This window comes from Bombus vancouverensis, chromosome 1, assembly GCF_051014615.1.
Source record: "Bombus vancouverensis nearcticus chromosome 1, iyBomVanc1_principal, whole genome shotgun sequence".
Taxonomy (NCBI): Eukaryota; Metazoa; Arthropoda; class Insecta; order Hymenoptera; family Apidae; genus Bombus; species Bombus vancouverensis.
Window position 1 is genome coordinate 1,534,216 of NC_134911.1, and position 13,819 is coordinate 1,548,034.

Consider the following 13,819-nt stretch of genomic DNA (forward strand, 5'->3'; position numbering starts at 1 on the left):
GTATTTTGGCGTTCGCGCACATGTAAATTTATTCCTCAATTTATTTTTATAGATGATAGTTCTATGAACAAACATGTCGAAGTATGTTCTAATATTAATAGAAATCATCGTACATATTTTGTAAACAGAGGTATTAAGTATACATGCAATACCTTTCTTATGAAAACGTCTCCTATAACTCCAAAACTAGTGATATCTGCATCCATATTTATCAAGACATATTTATTTGCTTTGGTGAGTACTGCATACTCCTCAAGTTTGATTCCAACTTCTTGAAACTGCTCGCATACCATTTTTTATTTCGAATAATATTCCGACCATGCCGGAAAGAATTAATTATGTAACACCTTGCATACTTCACAATTTCGCTATATTTCTACCACAAATTATATATCATAATGATACTCACAATTGATTCGGTTCAGTAAGCACAACTGACTCACGCACACGTGATTCAAGGTCTCCCGTGGTCTCGTTAGGCCACGATGACTTTCGTTAATCACGATAAACGAGCGGTGCCATATTCCGTGGCTAATAATTAAGTTCCCTCCGCTGACGGAGAAGATGCACGCCGGACCGTTGGAACGTCAAAATTCACTCTCGTTACCGAACTTTGTACCGCTCCCAGTGGCACTAAACACTATATCCCGTAAACCGTAAGATAGCCCCAGCGTTTTAGCGGCAATCCAATTTGCCACGATCGATGCGACGGCAGCCACGTTCGTGCCGGGCTTTCTCCACTCGTAATCCTGTCCTGCATGCTGCAAATCTTTTGGGAACGAACAGACGCCATGAGACTCGTGGCAACCGTTCGCCTACAACGCAATCTGTTCTTCATAGTTTAACTGCATGTATAGCGAATTACAACAGATTGGGGTTAGGAAAAGACATATTGAGATCATAAAATTGGCGCATTATTAAAATTTATATATTTCAAAAATCAAAATAATAATTTGAGACATACAATAGATCCGAACATTTTTATAAGTCTCTTATGAATATATTATGTTTATTATGTTAAACGTTATGAAAAGTGTAGTTAGCAATTGTAGTTAGCACTACAAGTGTAGTTAGCAATTGTAGTTAACTACTGCTGTAGTTAGCAGTAAGTACAATAGGCACGACTGCCATGGCTATATTGATAAACTTTGAAACGAATTTGGAAATATATGTCGAAGTTACGAGATATTTACTGTAAACATATATTTAATAAAAAATTAGTACATAGCATGATAGCCATCTTAAACATATAATAAGGTTTAGAGACGATCCCATTGAATATTGAGACTTAGAATAAAATGGATAATTGACTGTTAACAAAATTTATGCTGGTATTAAATATTTTATAATTTCTATTGTTTATATAAATATCTTAAGATATTTAATACAAATATGAATTTTGCAGAGGCGACAAAAATATTTAAACAATATATATAGTATACATTACACAAATTTGTGCACATAATTTCATGTTTATTTCAAATTTCACTAATAAAGTCATGATAATTATGAGCTTCATTACAATGCTAATGACATTCCAAAATTTTCCGTATAACATAATACATATAATAATATATATAAAATGTTTTCACAATTGTTCGAATATTTTCGTGAGCTGCTGTATGTATATAACCTTAAATGCTGTATCATTGTAGTGATCAATTGAAGGACTTGTAGCAAGAATCGTATAGCATTAATTTGGAATCTTTCCTTCTTTTGTACCATATTTAAAAAGTTATGTACCGTACAGTTTGAGAAGAAGATTCTATACACACATACACAATTCGCTACTTTTTAAAAAATGCATATATTATAACATACTTCGATATATTAATTCACTAATGACTTTTGTTGTTTAAAGTTCAAGGTGCTTTTGTGAAATGGATATAGCAGTTACACTAATCGATATCGCTAATTAATACTTCAATTTACTACCTCGCCATATCTGTTATACCAAATATGCCATTATACTATACACTATGTACAATTTTATGCAAAATACACCTTCGAAGCTTCCGTTAAATCGGGCATGTGTCTGCAGCGGAATTCGATTTCGAATCAGCCTTACATGAATTCTGTTATTCGTAAACGAATGAGATTGAAATTTTAACGAGTTTGGAGACCGATCATGAATGTATTGATTGAAAAATTGGTTTTGGGGAAGGAAAAAAGGAAAAGGTACTTTCTTACAAAGGTATTGTTGTCTATGATTCGCGTATCGTATTTTTAATAAACGTGATGCAACGCCAGAAGTGTCCTCGCTGGGGAGGTTCAAGGGAGACTGCTGGCTCACGTGTGGAATATGTGTGAAAATTGGTTTGTAATTCAATAAATGAAGTGAAGATGATATTGGAATGTTTGGAAAATTTATAGCTGGATTTAAAAGAAATCTAAAGGCATTACTTTTATAGAACTGTTGAATAATTTTTATGTATCTCCCTCTTCAGTGCATTTTTGTTATTTCTGAGTTACTTCATTAACACTTTTTCTATTAATGCTTCGTTTTATAAAATAATTAATTCTTTTAAGTATTTTGGAGATTTTTCACGTGTTCAATTTGTTGTCATTAAAAAACTTTGGTAAGAATCAGATTAAGTGATAATGGAATCATGTCCAATGAAATATGTTCAATGAAATAGATGAATGAAATAGTTTAGACGAACATTATGTGTCTCCTCTTCGTCGACATGTGAAGCTCGATAACCAACTATGAGCAGTATTTTCTTCAAATTGAACGTTTCGTAATTGCACAGAAGACTTTAACAAGAATTTCCAGTAAATAATTCCTTTCGAATTTTTCTAATACATTAAATGTTAAAGTGCTACAAACTTTCCAAATCCAATATCTTTTACAAATTTTAATGTGGTGAACAAAGATGCCGTGGCGTATAGGAATACTGTCCAACGAAGCAGATGTTCCTACATTTACGAACTCCACACTTCACGCGTATTGTGGCCAAACGGATCCTTTGTGCAATTTGCATTCACTCAATATAAAGAATGATATTGTTACGATCAATGCCAAAACTACAAAAACCTTCACCAACACCATAAATATATCTCCAAATCAGAACAAATGGTTAGTCGAAAACCAAGAGTCAAACGATCTTAACGACAATCTTAACTGTCCGGTCCAATATTGGCAACGCATGAATAAGTTAGCCGCAACCATCGTAGTACATATACAGGGTGGTTGGTAACTGGTGATACAAGCGGAAAGGGGGTAATTCTACGCGAAAAAAGAAGTCGAAAATATAGAATAAAAATTTTTTTTTAATTTTTCCATCGAGACAACGATCTACAGTGAGATCCGTTATAACGAGACGTGATAAAGTATACGCGTACCGAGCGAAAATTCAAAGTCGACTTCTTTTTTCGCGTAGAATCACCCTCTTTCCGCGTGTACCACCAGTTACCAACCACCCTGTATATATATTTGATATGGCTTGAGTAGATGTTACGCATCTGTTTCATATTCTTTCGTTGTGCTTGGAGTCAATACGATATTCCTGTTTCCCTTCCTGTATGCGAAAGCTTTTTAGTTACGGCTAAACAGAAAACAAAAAGTGTGGAGGTAGAGATCCTGTGGAAAAAGTTAAAAAAGTGGCAGGAATAGATGGATATTCGACAGATCAAATAGCGAAGTAACAGGTCGGATACAGATCACGACGCCACTAACGATAGCAAATCAGCTGAAGATTACGATGTAGAGGGCAGCGAGGCTGAAGAAGGGAAAATCGACATAGTGCGAATAAAAAATCTCAAAGAAAGTATTACGAAATTCTGAACATTCTTTATAGCATTCATCGAAAAAAGGAAAAGATCGGACGACGTGTTCCGATTCTCGAGCAGCGTTGAGTGCTCACCTCCTCCCTCTTAAGGAGAATTCTACACGAACGCTCGCATGACCTGCGTACAGAACAGTACAGAGCTCCCCTGTCTGCATTGACGACCACACAGGCACTCGCGTGACATTTGGTATGTACACAAAAAGAGTACAAAAAAGAAGAAGAAAGAACGGTATCCTACGTACCTGTACAGGCTAGAGAGAATTTGAGGTTTTTCTGCCCTCTTCGTTAAGAGATAGATTACCACATAAGATATAATAATACAAAACAGTATACGCTCGCATGACGTATATTGAGGTCTCAAACAAAAGAATATCTGTGTTATAGATGACAAGGAAAATGTACAAAACAACGAAAAAGTCAATGGGTACACCGCGAATGAAGAACCGTTGGGCACTGAGCTCGAAGAAATTCTAAGAAAAAGCCCTTTAGCCTCAAATACATTTAATAAAAAACGGCAGCCCCTATCCACAATAGATGGAAATACTGGTGCCAAAACGGAATCCAGTAAGAGGTTCTATCGGAGAAATACCCACGTCTGGCGAGGTTAGAAGTGTTGAAAGTTAACCCATTGATCTCCTTGAAGTTGAACAAGAGACAACAATTACAGCATCAGTCATGACTACCATTGACTGAGCCATGTCTGCCTTAATCGAAAAGAGAGGAAGCATAAACAATGTTTCTAATTGGGAAGTTAGGCGGTGCTGAAAGTTAGTCGCGGACATAATTTATAGGCAGATGAAGTCCAGAATCACATTAATTACAGTAGGAGTAGGTAAATTCTATTCAGAAAAAATCTATCAGACAAAATAAGGGAAGCAGAAAGCATCGATACAAAAAGACAATGCCTAACTCTATAAAGAAGTCGAGCACTAATAAGCTTCTGATACCTCTGACATCAAGACAAGATTTAAATTCAATGAGGCTGCGGTGAGGGAGACTGTTCCCCAATCAAGCGAACCCCTCACAGGACGACCCACGTCATCGATCTCAATCAAGACCAAGATTGTTATTCAGAAACAAATATCAAACTCAGTTGACAAATCAAATGTCCCCATACCAGAGCTGCAACGAAAGAAATCAGGACGGATGCAAAATTAAATATAAGTACTGTTGAAAAAGACAACGTGAATTCGTGCTCGCCATCCATATGCAGATGCGTTAGTTAGAAGAAATAGTAACTAGAAGATAATCCTACTTGCAATCGATAGATTTAATCGATTGGCTTAAGATGCTTTTTTGTTTTTATCCCTAGTTTTTGTAAGCGCGTGCAATAAAGGTTTTTTTGGCTCACAACGGTGTAATAGATTTATCCATTCAATAAAATAATAACTATTGTGATCCTACCTCTGAGTATAGAAATAACAACAAGTACAAAAGCTGGTAAACCATTGGCAGGAAATAATGTCATATAACTGTTTTAAATTGTGTTTAGGGATATAAGGTAAGGTTTGACATAGAGGTTATCCAGAAAAAGATATTCCGAGGTACACTAGGTCAGTTAGACCACGAAACATTTCAACAAACTATTAATTCGCTTTTAATGAAAGGAGTAATAGAACTATGCAGAGCGAGCAAAACATCAGTTCTTACCCAGCTACTTCCTACACCAAAAGCCAGATGGTTTGTTTCTTTTTATTCTAAATCTAAAGAAATTAAATAACTTCATCCGAGCCGATCATTTTGAAATGGAGGGTATACGACTGTTAGAAAAGGTAATTATCCTGGGTTGTTACATGCGTATGATGGATCTGGAGAATGCCTACTATACAATTGCAATATATAAGAAGAACCGGAGATATTTCAAATTCGAATGACTAGGAAAATTTTCCCCATTCACATGCCTACCCTTCGGTCTAAAGTTAAGTCCATCTATTTTTATAAAAGTACTAAAATCTGTTTAATTGTCTACTTAGACAATTACGAGGCGTGTAAAACGAATATCGCAAGGACGACAGAATTGCTGCAGTCCTTAGGCTTCCTGATTAATGAAAGAAAAAGTAGTATAATTTCGACCAATAGGTGTAAACTTTTAGATCTAATTACCAGTATCGAACTACCTGGAGGCAAATAGAAAAAATTTTAAACCGACTTAGGATTATTCTTAGTTAAAAAGACGCGGTCAACCTAAGAATTTGCACAAATAATAGTTTAATGATACGTCGGATTTCTAGAGAAGGAAAATATTCCAGCATTAAGAGCAAATAACTTCGACCATAAGAAAAAGATTCCTGTAGAGGTATTCTATCTGACCTAGCTTGATGGGTTAGTAGGTTGCCAGTAGCACAGAAGGGTATCAGAACAGCTGACTGTAAAAGGGAAATTTATGGGGACGTGTGAAGCACGAGTTGGAGAGCAACAGATGGTTCCAATAACATCTCCGACTTTTGGAACGAGAAACAGAGAAGATATCACGTAAACTATAAAGAACTGCTAGCAGTGCAGTTAGCTCTAGAATCTTAACAATGGGTGCTACTGAAAATTTACAATGCAACCACAATATCTTACGTGAATAGGATGGAGAGATCTCCCTCATATAATAAATTAGCAAATTGATTTGACAGTGGGGGGGGGGGGAGAGGGGAGAAAAATCTTCTTATTTTGAGTCATTTATTGTGTCGGAGAATAATAAAGAAGCAGATGCTCCATTCAGTAGTAGCATTATGAGAAACATCTTCATGTGACCTCATGGTGCACATCGGGTAACGTTAATGTCGGCAGCATGTTGATTTTGAATGGTCATATATATACATATACAGGATCTAGCCGAATAACATGTAAAAAGGGGCATGATATAATTCCTTGTGGAAAAATAAGAAAAATATATAGAATGAAATTTCTTCATTCTTGGCTTAGCTTTCGAGAAAGTCGAGGTTGAAAACTTATCAAGTATAGTTGAACATGGCTAATTCCAAACTGGACAAATCTAAGTAATCGATACGAGACAATTCTATACGTGAAAATAAATCGAAAATGTACAATAAAATTTTGCCGTTTAAGGCTTTATTTTCAAGAAAATAGTTTATACGTGTTTAATTAAGAATCATTCTAGTACATGCATATAACAAAATTTTTTAATTTATTTTTCTCGAAAACAAAGCTTCTTGAAAGAATTCCAACATCGATTATTTAATCCTGTTCAATCAGGGAATTAGTCATGTTCAAGTATACTTGATAAATTTTCAAACTTGGTTTTTTCAAAAACTAAACCGAGAATGAAAATATTTTTTCTATATATTTTTCTTACTTTTCCACAAGGGATCACGTCACGCTCGTTTTTACATGTTATTCTACCGGATCGTGTATATATACATCAATATATGTCGGAAAATCCCACATATATGTAAATCGCAAAACTTTTTCACATTAATCTCAACCAGACAAAATCGAATACAAGAGAATTAAATGAATTATATTATAATAATACAGATTAAATAAAATTCAATATGTTTTGAATAAAACTCCAAGACAAATTCAAGATATTTGAGAGGTCATTTCACTGTTGCACCCTAAAATAATGGGAAACCTAATCGGTAGGAATAAAATGTTGATTAACAGCAGCTGCCAGCAATCAGTCACCTCCGATTAAAATCCTCTCTCGAAGCTCGTTCTCTGCAATTCCAACGCTTTCAGCATGATCCGAAAGAATGTTTGTGGTGAAATGGTATTCTTCGTTAAAATGTACCACACCAAGAATTCTAGGTGTTTTCGAAATTGGCAAGTATCATTTGTTTCTCTCTTAAATCAAGTACCTTTTTTTCAATTTACGAAGTAGAAACGAAATAAATCAAGGACTTAAAAATTGAATAAATATTTTTAGAGAATTCCTGAGAGAAAATTTTCGATTTAAAGAAAATTTATTTCTGTCCTGTATTTTGTGAATTTTTGTATTACGCTGTATATATATTTGGGATATTTTTATTATTTAATATATTTATGGTTGGTCGAATCATCATTACCTATATTATTACTAACAAATAATTTTCAAAAAGATTTATTTTTGCATTCTGAAATCTATTATAATTTCCAAAATTTTATGATTTTTAATTTACGTTCAAATTAGTGTACATGATTAGTAAAATAATTTCATTATGTACTTTTAATAAAATCGAGTACACAAAGAATTAATTCGCGTTTATTTTAATTTAGCTTTTAGCTGCCCAAATTGTCTACTTAACTTATTTAAAAATACAAAAATATTATAGAAGGAAAACTTAATTACATATTACACATGCAGACTCAGATATTTTTCTTTACAATGAAACCATGTTTTATTTAAGAATATTCTTTCTTTCCTGTTTCATATACTGCTGTATATTAACGAAACACGTATTGTATTTGAGATGTATAAGCATTGCGATCACGTAATACAAGTACGAGTCATTTTTCTTGTATACTTTATTAGTGACACATGAGGAGTATAAGTCATAGTACATTTATTTACAGTTAATACACCTAAAATAAGCATAAATGAGTATTGCAATTACCAAATGAAATTGATTCTGATTAACCAGGTCTATTGTTAGAAAAATTAAATTATACCATATTCTAAAGATTTAATTACAGTTTAAGATTTCCAATTAGCGAGACTTGCTAATTTTAATTAAACGGGAATTTCTGTGACTTATTGATAAGAATGTATATTATTGCATATTTTACTATATCAAATGCTATTTACACATGTCTAACTTTTTTTCTTTAATTTTTTTAATATTTTGAATGTGAATTATAATTTATATACTTATATTTTACATATAAATTATAAAATAAATATATATGTTTTTCTAAAATATTAGAAAAATTGAACTCCACGTTTATTATTTTATTATGTTATTTTCCACACGCAAAATATAAGAAATTTTAATTTAAAAAAAAGTCATTTCACTGAGAAAACTATACAAGTACACTTCGCAAATATATCATAATTATTCTGATTATAATGACGACAGAGTAAAGTCTGGTATAATTCTTTTACCTAACAAAAAATATGATGCGTTCTAATTAGGTGACTCATATCGCTCTTCTGACACAAAAAGAGGTAATAATTAAGCAGTATGTCGTTAGACTGAAATGCCATTAATGATTCTTAACAGCAGTCGAACAACTGATATTTAATTATATGTTTCCTTTTAGATTGACCCAACTTCCTCAAATTAATTGTAATCATTTCATATTTCGTAATAAATTGAAAATATGTTATATAATTTAGATCAAGAATTTCTTGAATTATTTAAGTAATTAATAACGAATATTACTTAATTGATTTTGTATAAACTTTTTTATATGAATTGAAACAATATACTACAAAATTCATACAAAAAATTGCTATTGTAAATTAATTTAGCAGTTAGCTCTGTTTTTATGTATCTTTCTTTGTAGCTTAGCTTAAAAGAAAGTTACGTTCCCGTACAGTAACTACAAGACGATACACTACAATCCCACGTATATTTCTTTTTAAAAAACAAAATTGTTTATATTCATTTAAATGTGTTGTAATAGATGAAGTCACGAAAATTATCAATAACATCCCTTTTCAATACTTTTGCGAGTTATATATCGTCTTAATTCATACAAAATAATCTATGCACTATTCTATTATGAAGGCGTTCTTTGAAAAAGTTTAAAAATAAATTTGAAAAAATAAAACAGTATATAACTAGGGAAAATGTCCATGCCTGTATTGTTATTACTTTTTTAAATTTATTTCGCCGATGACATACTGAAATAATATTTGAAATACCAAGCAATTTAAGTCTTGAATTTCACGATACCTACATAACACAAATTTCTCAAAATGACACAAGCAATTAATATAATTTTTCCAAGTATCATTAACTCTATAATCAAGAACTTAGAAACGAAGAGTAGTTATATGTAAATAAATCATTTATGTTTCCTTGAAAACTTTGAAACTACTATTTTAAAGTTATAGAAATTATGGAAGCTATAGACACTAACTAACCGGAAAAGATCTCATTTACATATGGATGATACTGACATTAATGAATATTTTATATTCAGCGGTTAATTTTTTTATCACTTAAGTAAGATTGCAGAAGTAATGAATGACATAATAGAGTTACTAACAGATTTCATTAACTCCTTTTAGAATTGTTTTGCAAGAAAATTTTCAACAAAATAGGATTGTACTATTTTAAAGATAAGGATTTTATATATGTACATATGTGTGAAAATAGCACGTTTTAATGAAATAATTTAGAAAGAGAATTTTTTACTAGAATACAAAATAACATAAAAAGAAGATTTCCAAATTACAATTACAACTATTATTCATTAGTCTATATTTATAATTTTAATATAATTATCTTGATATATACAAAGAATGTATGATAGACTTATTAAATATTTTCAAATATAATCGCTCTAGTAAATTATCTTTCAACTGTGTAACTTAACTCTATGTCCCTGATATGTATTCCTCTTGTGTATATTTTCGTCATATTTCAAAGACAATCACTTAAGAACAATAGATAATGATTTGAAATAAAACGCAGGAAAATATCTATTTTCCTTTAAAGTTCAAAAACTTGCGAATAATTATACTTATTGGTAAATATAATAATTGCGGATTATTTAATTAATCTAATATTAATCTGTGTAAAATGATATCGAACAAAAATAAATGAAAGAAGTATTTATATCTATGAAATGTTCTCAACTTATCGATAAATACACGATAGTATACTATCATTTCTATTCAATAAAACGATAGATGAATGGAACCATTAATGAAACTACAAACAACCTAAGTAAATACTTACTGATATATCTACTGACTATCTCGCGAATGTTGCATCATCTTTCACGAATTATGTGATTTCCTGGCATTATTCTTTTTTTTTTTTTTTGTAAACGAAATATCATATACACACTATGAAATGTATGTAACCGTACATTAGATACAATTGATTATTTTTGTTTATTTCTAACTTATATCGGTACTCTTAGCTCTAAGCTTAAGACTTTGATACTCAATGACTTGATATCCCTAGTATGTTTGTAAAATATTCTACGCGCAAAATTTCATAGTACAATCAATACTTCTTAAGGATCTATGATATTTTAAGTATAAACTCTAATCAGTGCGAAGTATACTAAAACATAAATGGAAGATAAATAAAATATAAGTAAATTTTATTTATATATTTCATTAAGAGTTATTATTTCTTAATTTCATATTACCTCATTATGTGTCGAATTCTAAATAAAACACTCTCCATGACCATTTAAAACTATTATATCTTTGTAATTTAATATGAATTCATTATGTAGTACATTCTAAATAGAACATATTGATTGTTTGAAAGTACGTATAAAATGACTGGATATTCATTCTACAAATTTACATAATACATCCAACATTTCAGTAAAAACATTTAATTCACTATGAAACTAATGAAAGAAGATATTAAACATGATCTGACAGAACAGTCTCCGATACTAACATTTATTAATAAACTGCGGATATTTATAAAGTAAAAGAAATATCGTGAAATATAGAACTATACTATTATACACTATAATATTTAGTAGGTAAAACGATTCTTTTCTTAAATGCTATTTCATTAAGCTTTTCAAACCACATTTTCCATTCAATAACAAACGCAACAATATAATAGTATAGACACTTATACATTCAAGTTTGAAAAAATACTAATCATAGTTTTTAAAATAGAATATACATATTTTTATAACGAGATTCTATGCCCTAATAGATTTCAGTCATATTAAAAAAATCATAGAAATCTTTCGTTATCTATTTTCGTATGGAAAATTATGGTTATCTATTTTCGCATTGAAAATTATCGTTATCTACTTTCGTATTGAAAATTATCGTTATCTATTTTCAATGATTCATATCTTCGAATCTATCAAGTTACTCACTTTTCTAAGTATCTCTTATTTAAAATACTCTTTCTTAGTCGTCACAAGTGATATACAAGTTAAAAAGTTAACAAAAAGGGATATATCATATTTTTCCCGTATGCCCTCCATTCATTAATCAAGTTTTTTTTTTAAATCATCTAAACGACACGCAAAGTTCTAAGTAAAATCAAATATTCCTTATTCTAAGAAGATATTCTACAAAATCGATTACTTACGTTTACGACAAAGTAGCTTCTCGAGATAGATCGATCCTCGCTGATACTCTTCTGATCGAAACTAGTTGTATCCACAAGATTTTCTCTGTTGCACGTTCTTGGTTTATATATTTCTTTTTTCAAGCACTCTATAACATGTATTAAGCTTCTTGGAAAACTTTGTCTGCCGTATGTTGACGAAACTGAACACTCGCGAATCGGTTCGCGACGAGCACGTGGATATCGTGCGAATTCGTCGAATCGGCAGTACCAGTACGATCGATCGCAGTCGAGGTGTCACTGGTTCGGCACCGGCGAACATCCTCGAGATTTATAAAGCCTCGTCCGCTCTCTGACTTCGCTCCGTGTCGTCCGGCTCGTTATTATTCCCCTGCCAGCTAGCTGATTCCCCCGCCAGGTCCGTGTGCGAGCAACATTCTACACACTGTATCATACATTCGCTCGAAAGCGCGAGATCATCAGCTCCCGCGAGAAGAGTCGTCTTTCGCCTTTGATACTCTCCTTTAATCTTAATTTAATCCAAAATCTTGCGAGATCGGCTTGGTACCCGATGATTTAGAATAATATTGTTTGAGCGAGAGATAGGTCAGTTTCGACATAGGAATCGTTACTAGAATTAGAGTCAAAGACCTCGCAGCTGTTTCTATCGTCTGTTGATGAATATCTTTGTCTTTGAGTCGGTACATTTTGGTATATTTTCTTTCGATTTGTTGTTTCATGTTTGGTGGAATATTATATTGGTGTTGATAATTTTATTTAGATTGGTTAAAGTTAAAGCATAATTTCGTTGTAAGATATTAATCCTATTGTCTTTGAGTCACGTTCAAAACTAGTGATGTTTTTTATTTTTTTGGGAGACACAAATTCGAAGGTCATAATAGGATTAATACATTTTATAGAATACTCATAGAATATTATGTCCAGCGTTGTTGGGAGATTGCACTCGAAGTATTTCATTATCAATCGCTATTAACAATATATGATCCCAACTGATAATTAAAATAGGCATTTAATTGTTAATTCTTTCGCACAACTAGTATTTAAGAATACATAATTATCTCTAACATTTCAAATATTTTCAAATAAATAAGAAACGAACAGGCTTAACAACTGAATTATGATCGGTGCATTTTTATTACTCTAGTGTTACATGTAAACATGAAGTGAGACATGGGTTGTGTACATACAGTACATATCATATAAGTGTGGTATTTAACATAATACTTAAATAGTATAACTAGTATAAATAATATATAATAATATATAAATATATAAAAATATACATATAAATAAAATATAAATAATAATATAATAATATAATAGTATAAATAGTACTTAAACATTTGTGTGCATCAAATTGAATTTTAATGAAATTTCAAAATTACAAGTTAATAATTGTCGACTGACGACTTCAGTAATTGAACAATAATTTTATTTTGGCGATTTCGTATAATAATAAGAATTAAACAATCAATTGATCAAATAAAAAATTTGAAGTGATTACTACCTATCAGTCATAATTAATGTCGGTTGAATGGGAAAAATGGATACGCTTAAAAATAGGTGTGTTTAAAAAGATATAAAATGATGAAGTGACAGTTTTTAAAGTATTATAATAAATATTAACTGCTGTGGTTATATTGGGATTATAATTATTGAATTAAAAATAACCGTTTAGAAATTAAAAACATAAAAATGTTCTCCTTCTTTCTTTAATTGTAAGATTTTGAATTTTTGTAATAATCCGTTTATAATTATAAGATGTTCACTATGCTTAATACTGAAAAAAGTTAATAAAATTTTAGAATAGTCCGAATTAAAAAATATACATTAATTGTTAAGTCATGT

General features: G+C 31.2%; 1 protein-coding gene across 1 annotated transcript in view; it reads right to left on the reverse strand.

Moving 5' to 3' along the window:
* LOC117161806 (uncharacterized) overlaps positions 1 to 12,291 on the reverse strand; it is a 149,277-nt gene extending 136,986 nt beyond the window's left edge. Inside the window, exon 1 of the mRNA XM_033343543.2 lies at positions 11,972 to 12,291. The gene's annotated coding sequence lies outside the window, so the exon portion shown is untranslated. The remainder of the gene's footprint in view (positions 1 to 11,971) is intronic.
* Between the last annotated feature and the right edge of the window lie 1,528 nt (positions 12,292 to 13,819).